Here is a 9,293-nt window from a genome sequence, read left to right as displayed (position 1 = left end):
AAATTCACATTGACACTCACCTTAGATTATATTGATCTACCCAACAGAGCGGAGCAAACAAGGAATTTTTCACAAAAGGCAAGGATGAGGAAAATGGTGAAAACTTAACACTTTAGTTTTTGTCCCTATCAGTTTTCTACCCAGGGAAATTATTGTGATCTTTTTAAAGAGGTTTCAGGAATCTAACTGGGTGTCTTAGAATGCCTTCAACTTCAAAGTTCATCCTCATCCTCGATATTATCTTGCTCTTACTGGGCTCTCACAGCTTCTCTCTGCTGTCTTTGGTGGGGGGGGGTGTCTGTCTCAGCAAAGCTTTGTCTGCCAGCATTTGCTTTAGAAAATTTTATGTTATGGAAATTTGTGACAGTCCTGATGCCAACACATTAACAGGACTATCTCTGCTCTTACTGTGTTGTGCTTCTTGGTGACGATGTGCTCACTTTTTCTTTTGTGCCACCAGGTGTCACTCTTCTCCAAAACTAAGATCAATGCTATTGGGTACCCTTAGCTTCTCAAATCCTAGCAAGTGCTTGCAGGCATCGACTGGGCGTTGAAGAATCTCACTTAATTTGTGATATTTCTTTACTTCCCAGGATGGCTAATACCTAAACTTAAGGGACATGCTTTTATCACAATTCAGTGCCTACCTCTACTATCTTCCCCCACAGGTTTCTCTTGTTTTTGGTAGCACAAGGCCTCTAACTGTGGTTCCAATATCTGTTTAATGGTGCACACAACAGCCATTCAGTCCCCAGAAGGCCTTATCTTACTTGGTGGAGAAGGGCAAACGGCTACCCAAAACCTTTCTCCTAGGAAAGACTCTGTTAGGAAATTGAATGTCAATAAAGGAGGTTAAAAAAACAAAGCCTGACCTGTAAAGGGAGTTTTTGAGACTTCATGTGAAAGAACTCACTGACCACCATAATTCTGGTTTTCCACCTAAAATGGGCAGATCTAACTGCATTATTCCCTCAATGGGCATTATTAGTATATTACAATTTTATCTACAATATCCTTTTAAATCTGAAAGTTCCCAGGCTATACCACAGCTCATGACAATGCCAGAGTCCTGACCCACCAAGCAAGGCCAGGGATCGAACCCACATTCTCATGATACTAGTAGGATTTGTTTCCCCTGTGTCACAACAGGAACTCCCTCCTCATTATCTCTTCATCTGTATCTTTCTCTCTCAAAATTGCACTCGCATAACAGCTATCCCTTCCAAAACTTTTCAAAAATTTCTTCCAACACTATTTTTCCCAGCTCTCCTCCTTCATAACCTCTTCTGCTTCTAACCTCTTTCTCTCTTTTGTTCAGAATTTTTTGTGTGTGTGCTGTGTTCTTCCTCTGGAAATCTGTCAGGCCACTCTCAGCTTCTCCTAGTTCCTATTACCTCAGTCAGACCTGGACACTGAACAAAGCCAGCAATGAATTCTCAGTAGTTAATAAACCCAACTAGTATCCATGAGGATGCGGGTTCGATCCCTGGCCTTGCTCAGGGGGTCAAGGACCCGGTGTTGCCGTAAGTTGTGGTGTAGATAGCAGACTTGGCTCAGATCCCACATTGCTGTGGCTGTGGCGTAGGCGGGCAGCTGCAGCTCTGATTCGACCCTTAGCTTGGCGAACACCATGTGCAGCGGGTGCAGTCCTAAAAAGACAAAAGACAAAAAAAACAAAAAAAGAGGCAAGGCATGTATATTTATATTTCATTATCTTCCTAGGCACAATGCAGTTAAATTAACAAAAATAAATGTGAAAGATACATTGCAACGATAGTAGATTGTTTGGAAACAAGTATTTTGCTAGTGGCACTGGAAAATGCTAGTTTTTCAGAAAAATAATTTCACGATATGTGAAAGGATCTGAGCAAATCCTTTCTGATTCAGCAATTCCATTTCAGAAATATGCCTTCAAGAAGAAAATAAATGTCGCAGTGTACAAAGATGTTTGAAGCTGTGCATGATGAAGTGAAGTAACAGAGGGTGTCATAAATGATACCTGATTTACAGTCAGGATAGTAATAGACGCTGCTTATATAGGATGCAGCCCTGAATATGAATAAAAATAAAGTACTCTCATACTGTGCAATATAGGCAAACAAGATTCAACATATAATAGGAAGAATATGCTATGGCCCAGCTCTTCCCAACAGGCATGAACCATCCAAAAGAATCAATTGTAGATTTGTTTGGATCACTCGGTGGCATAATGTTTCATTGCAGCCTCTCCAGAAAAGTCTTACCAGCCAAGAGGCTGTACCTGTCTTATGACCTTGCTGTCTTTCTTCATGGCTTTTTATGAGCAAGACCAGCATGACAACACACCACTTCATAGCCTCACATCTCTGCTGGTCTCATGTCCTCCTTTCAAGCCTTCTACCCCTGAGTTTTCACTGTCCACATAAAGTGTCAATTTAATTCTTGCCTCAGGTTCTGATTTCTGGAAAACCCAGGCTAAAACAGCCATCACATTCTCCCTCATGTTTTCTTTCTATTTCCTAAGCTAACTTGAGTTGGATTTTGTCACTTGCAATCAAGAACCCTGACCACTGTGACCCCAATACAAATGTTTACATCATTGGATTTGTTCCTAGCACCCTACAAAATTTCTTTGATTATTTTATCACAATTTTTATCATCTGTCTTCCTGCATTAGACTTCAGGCATCATGAGAATAAGGATCATATATTTTCTGTATATTACAGAGTCAATATTACCACAGAATTATTACAGAATTTTTGAATGATTGAATGAATGAACCAATGGATTCTATCTTTTAATTACCTTAGGCCTAAGTTATAATCATTCAACCAAGTGTTCTAATGATATATTCAGGACTTTTAAAAATTGATCTTTGGGTTTGTTAATGTGTCTTCCGTGAGTCTGGCCAATGAGAATTAATTACACTGTACATGTTCAGTTATGATACTAATAAATTGGAGTCACTAAATCTAGAACATACACAAATAGTCTCTAGTAGTCAGTTTCCAGCTCTGAGATTTAGGGTTTTTCATTGAAACTCTTGGATCTGATCTTTTCATTTACTAAATGATAATGAGTGTTTTCCTCTGCCCATCTTATAGGCAATTTTGAGGAAACTGTACTTCAAATGCTGTGACTGCTCTTTGAACTGTGAAATGCTGGGTAAGCATGTTTGTGTTTGTCAAAAGCATGACTGCAAAAGACAGACATCACTTAAGGAAGTTCTAGCCTGAAAGAATAATCTCTGATTCTCTATTCCTGCAATAAGAAAGCAACTGTGTAATATCTATCTATCTATCTATCTATATATCTATATATCTATATATATATATATATATATATTTGTCTTTTGTCTTTTGTCTTGTTCTTTTAGGGCTGCACTCACGGCATATGGAGGTTCCCAGGCCAGGGGTCTAATCGGAGCTGCAGCTGCCAGCCTACACCACAGCCACAGCAATTCCAGATCCAAGCTGCGTCTGGGACCTACACTACAGCTCACGGCAATGCCAGATCCTTAACCCACTGAGCGAGGCCAGGGATCGAACCTGCAACCTCATCGTTCCTAGTTGGATTCGTTTCCACTGCGCCACCACGGGAACTCCATGTGTAATATTTTTTTTAATTATTTTCCATATTGCTAATGTCTTTTTATTTTATCATTCAGAAAGATTTTAATCCATTCTTTGTCTTACCATCTACTACCTGGATGTGGTGTTAGGATGGGAGAGGGAAGGTGATGCATTTCTTTTTTTTTTTTTGCCATTTTTTTAGGGCCGAAACTGTGGCATATGGAAGTTCCCAGGCTAGGGGTCGAATCAGAGCTACATGTTTAAAATTCTAATTAACAAAGAGAAGAAAAAAATGTATACACATGTATGACTGGGACATTTTGCTGTACAACTGAAGTTAATAACATTGTAAATCAACTGTACTTTAGTTTTTAAAAATTAAAAAAAAAGAGAGAGAGAAGAGAAGAGCCAACTTTTACCATCCAGTGAGAAAGTTATCTTTTTCAGAAATTTATCCTTTGGATAGTCATCCATATCTATCTTGCCTAGCCTTTGTACTACACAGTAGTAGGCTAATGGCTCTTAATCTCATGTTCCTGGATCATTTGTGAAAGTTTTGAATCTCCCAAATAGTCTGGGGGAAAAAAAAAACTTCCACCTTTGCGTCTTTGTATAGTTGAGAAGATACAGCGCCCATATATTATAACAAGATCTCAAAAGAGCATGTAATAATGAATATCCATCAAGTTTTCAGTTCATCTGCTGCTTAACTGTTATGTCTTACATTAAATCCTTGATTCATGGCTGGAATGTTCCAGTGGCACCATTTCTTCTCTGCTTCTGGTTTTGTCATTCATTCCCATCTTTGCCACATAATCTTGATCTTTCTCAAACATTGCTTTGACTTAAACCACTTTCATATATCTTCCCCTGAATGAACGTTTGCCCAGAACACTTACTTGCCACTCTTCTGGAGGGTGAAATGTCAAGGGTATTATAAATAAAATGCATAGGTATTTATACGAATGGACTTTCTTTGTTGTTAGCCTCTTTTCTCCCATGTAGACAACAAGGCAGGCCTGGAGTCTGTGGCCTCTGATGCTGCCCTCTCTGGCCTCCTCATCCCCACTGATAACCAAATATAAACAAATCAACAAATTTAGCCTGTACCTGGTAGCTTAGACAAGCTCTAACTTGCTTCACCTCCTATGCACACATCTGCATTCCCAAGGGTAGCCTGACTCAGGGAAAAGACAAAGTCAAAAATGTCTACGCTTAGGCTTAAAAGAGTTACCTTTTGGAATCCAGATCTGAAATTGTGTTGGAGGAGATAATCAGGAGGATGTGACCACCAGCTGACCCAACACCTGGACCTGGGCAATCAGAAGCTCTTTGTGGCCTCCTCTGTGTTTAAAATGTATGTTCTCTCCACTGTCCCCATGGTGGGAGCTGTTTTCAAGGACAGAAAAATGAGTCGTTCAGAGTACCTGGATAGCATACATGACTAAACCCAGTTAAGGCATCTATAGGAACTGGCAAAAGAGGCCAAAAGGCAAGATGTGGCAAAAGAGTGTAGAAACTCATCTTATAGCCACCCAAGACAAGCCTCATATGTAAGTTCCCTTGCTTGTTAAACCTGCTGCCTACCAATCTAGAGTGATCTGCCTCTTTCTTCCATCACTCCTGGGCTTCCATGTATGAGGGCTAGCTTGTGAACCAACAATTGGTGAGTCAGCCAGGAGACCAAAGTCATGGGCCTTGGGAAAGAGACATCCAAGGGGGAGATCCTGAGTTGGTCACTGATGTCTATGTGTGGAGAAGCGGCTCTTCTGTTAGATGTGTGTCGAGTGCCAAGTGAGTACTGGGATGCCCTAAAAATGCCAGCTGCTTTAGTGCATTTGTTTGAGAAACTACACATAGTGAGTGTACTGTGGCAACTTCAGTGGGCTCGCCTCTACTGTGGGCAATTAGGCTGGCCCTCAATGCCCACCTAGAGGCTGAAGCTGGAGGTGGAAAGTTAGAACAAGGGCTGAAGTTAGAGAAGGATATGAAGTTGTCTTCTACTCTGCTAGCTCAGGGCTGGCAGACAAGGAGGGAGAGCAGAATAATAAGTTGGAAACTTTAGTACAGTGTTTTGCAAAGCTAGGAGGCCACGAGCTGCCATGGATTAAGGCCCAAGTGCTTGTGACAAAGCCTGATTAGGATGCTAAGAGGTAAAATCCCTGGGAAAATAACAGAACAAAGGGGAAGGTGTAATGATGAATGACAAGAAAACAGATGGCACTCCCCATGCCATCTGAGCCCTAATACAAAGGAAATTTTTAAATGACAATTATTCTAGACTTCTGATGATAGAGAAATATACTCCAAAACATCGAGAAGAAAAGTTGCCTCCTTTCTCTGTTCCTTGAAATTATAAATCTTATCACATCTCTAATATGATAAACACTCATGGAGATAACTAAAACACTGTCCAATACAGTTCAAAGACTGGGAGGGAAAAAAAGGGAGGCAGGGGATTTTTAAAGTATAGATTGCTATAGAAGCACCTTTGCCCAAATTCTAATCCACGCCTCCATGCAGTTATTTATCAAGGGCAAATACAAATCTTAAAAGTCTTCCCCAGGAGTTTTCCGATGGCTCAGTGGGTTAAGGATCTGGCATTGTCACAGCTGTACCTTGGGTTACTGTCGTGCTGCAGGTTCAGTCCCTGGCCAAGGAACTTCCGCATACTGCAGGTGCCTGCAGAAAAAAAAAAAAAGTGTTCCCCCAAGATACTAATAAAAAGCTTTTGCCATGGAAATGGGTAGCTGATTCATGGCTAAAGTTTTTGAATAAAAGCTGTGGGGTCTAAGTTTACATTTCTGTGTATGTTTATTTGTATGGAAATATGAATACGTGATGTTTTTCTACCTCTGAAGTGTATTGCCAAAACATTTTGAAAATTTCTATTTAATTGGCATAAAGAAAAAGGAACTTTAATATCAATAATGTACTTATATAAAACTGAAACTTCATTCTCTATCATCTATTAAAAGGACAAAATTTTCTTGTACTATTGTTCTGTTCTTAAAAAGACTGTGGAAGATTTTTCTATACCTTTCATGTAATCTGCCTAAAAAACAAAGATTCTGGTTTTGTGTTTTATCAGAATAATTTCCTTTGTTTCATATTGTCTTTATTATATAGTCAGTTATGTAAGAAAACTGAGCCTTCTCTATTAAAAGAGCCAAGTATTTTTCTTTCTTTCCTCAACTATGTAACTTTCTGTACCTGTCACTTTGGCTAAATGGGTACCTATTTATTTCACAGTGACCTAAGATCCTTTAATCAATTATTTTAAGCCTTTGAATATTTTTGACAAACTTTCCTCAAATCAAGTGCTAAATGAAATCTTACACTAACTATGGGATTTTCTAGAGACCTCTAGAAAAGCCTAAAAAAGTGTTTTCTCTCCTCATAAGAGAGAGATATTAAATCATTAGAATTATTTTATACTTTAAATTACATGGGAAGCACTGTCAAATAAAAGGTGATACTGGGGGTTCCCATCGTGGCTCAGCATTAATGAATCCAATTAGCATCCATGAGGATGCAGGTTCGATCCCTGGCTTCGTTCAGTGGGTTAAGGATGAGGTGTTGCCTGAGCTGTGGTGTAGGTTGCAGATGAGGCTCAGATCCTACGTTGCTGTGGCTGTGATGTAGTCTGGCAGCTGCAGCTCTGATTAGACCCCTAGCCTGGGAACTTACATATGCCATGGGTGTGGTCCTTAAAAAAAAAAAGTGATGTTAAACTTTAGGTTATTTTATATAAACACACATTATTAATATAAATGTTCTTATAAAAGTGTTTCATCTTGGAGTTCCCGTCATGGTGCAGTGGTTAACGAATTCGACCAGGAACCATGAGGTTGCAGGTTCGATCCCTGGCCTTGCTCAGTGGGTTAAGGATCCAGTGTTGCCGTGAGCTGTGGTGTAGGTTGCTGACTCGGCTCGGATCCTGCGTTTCTGTGGCTCTGGCGTAGGCCGGCGACTATGGCTCCGATCTGATCCTTAGCCTGGGAACTTCCATATGCCGCGGGAGCCACCCAAGAAATAGCAAACACACACACACACACACACACACACACACACACACACACACAAGGTGCTTCATCTTCAAGGAGATTCATGGGGAACACTGAAAATTATAGGTTTCTGATAACTAAGATCAGTTTGCCTTCATGTGGAAGGGATAACAATGGATTTTTCAAGTGCTTCTCCAAGTTTCCTGCACAGCCACAGAGTATGTCACAGGATGGTAATCCTAGATCTGTCCTTTATCTTGCTCACATCAGTAAAATGGGCCGGTTACATTAATGATATAATGTTGATAGGTGACGGTTTGCCTCTGCTGCAGGACTCTCTACAGGCTTTGCTGAAACATCTGCAAGACAGAGGCTAAGCAGTGAACCTGCAAAAAAGTCACGACCCAGAATGCTACCATGAAGTTTAGGGGAGTTGTTTGGTCAGGTAAGACGTGCACGGCCCCAGAATCTGACATTGATAAGATGCAAACCTGTTGGCCCCCTAAGAATGTAAAAGAGGTGCAAATCTTTGCAGGGATTTGGGGGTTTGGAAGGCTTTTATTCCCCACCTGGTATGGTGCCTCTGTCCCTTACGCTGCCTAGAAGAGAGAAGGCACAAGTGGCACTGGGATCAAAGCAGCAAGGTGCTTTGGGGAAGGCAAAAATGAGAGTGAAATGAATTCACGCAATTCCTGATGTGGCGCAACGAGATTACTGGCATCTCTGGTGCACTGGGACACAGGTTCAAGCCCGGTCCAAGCACAGTGGGTTAAGGATCCAGCATTGTCGCAGGTGCAGCCTAGGTCACAACTGCGATCCCTGGCTGGAGAACTCCATATGCCATGGGACAGCCAAAAAAAAAAAAAAAAAAAGAAAAAGAAGAAGAAGAAGAAATGAATTCAAGGCGTCTCCCAAGCAGGGCTACCAGTTGAGTTAGCTGTATCTGTGACTCTGAAAGGTGGGTTAGGCACTGTGGCAGAAACAACAGAAGGGATCCTGGAAGGGAGAAAAATCTGATCAACCCCCACAGGGCAACATCTGCCAGCAGTGGATACAGCACTCCTCCAGGTACAGCATCTCACAAATCTCACATCTTCTCATGGTAAGAGCTTCCCTTCCTATTGTCGACATAAAAAAAATGCACAACCTGAAAGGTGAGAGTCAAGTTTTATTTGGGGCAAAAACTAGGACTTAAGCTGGGGAGACAGCATCTCAGGTAGCCCTGAGAAACTGCTCCAAGGCGGTGAGGGAGGAGCTAGGATATATAAGCGTTTTTTGCAACAAAGGGCAGGGAGCAGGAACAAAAGAGGCCTGGGCTCACAGAAATCCTTCCTTTGATATGCACCTCCGCTGTTAGGGCCAGTATCCTGAGTTTTCACAGCCTGCAGGACTCACCCACTCTCACCTTGGAGGTGACTGCATTTACAGATGACCGTTGCAACCTTTGTTTCATCCTTAACTACACACCAGGCCACAGTATTTACCACCCCAACAAGGAAAAGAGGAAATATCACGATATGATAAAGGGGAGGGGAGGTGCATGCAGCCATGCACACATTTATAAAAGCTTGTTGCTGATCTCCTGAAGGTTACTACCAGTCACAAGGAGTAGACATCACCATGAAGGATTTTAGCGTTTTTCTAGATATGAGGAGATGAAAGAATTGGGCACATAGTGGATCCAGGGAACTCTCGTTGTGGCTCAGTGGCAACGAGCCCAACAAGTACCCATGAG

Source organism: Phacochoerus africanus, chromosome 6, assembly GCF_016906955.1.
Source record: "Phacochoerus africanus isolate WHEZ1 chromosome 6, ROS_Pafr_v1, whole genome shotgun sequence".
NCBI classification, from domain to species: Eukaryota; Metazoa; Chordata; class Mammalia; order Artiodactyla; family Suidae; genus Phacochoerus; species Phacochoerus africanus.
Note: the sequence above shows the minus strand (reverse complement) of the source record.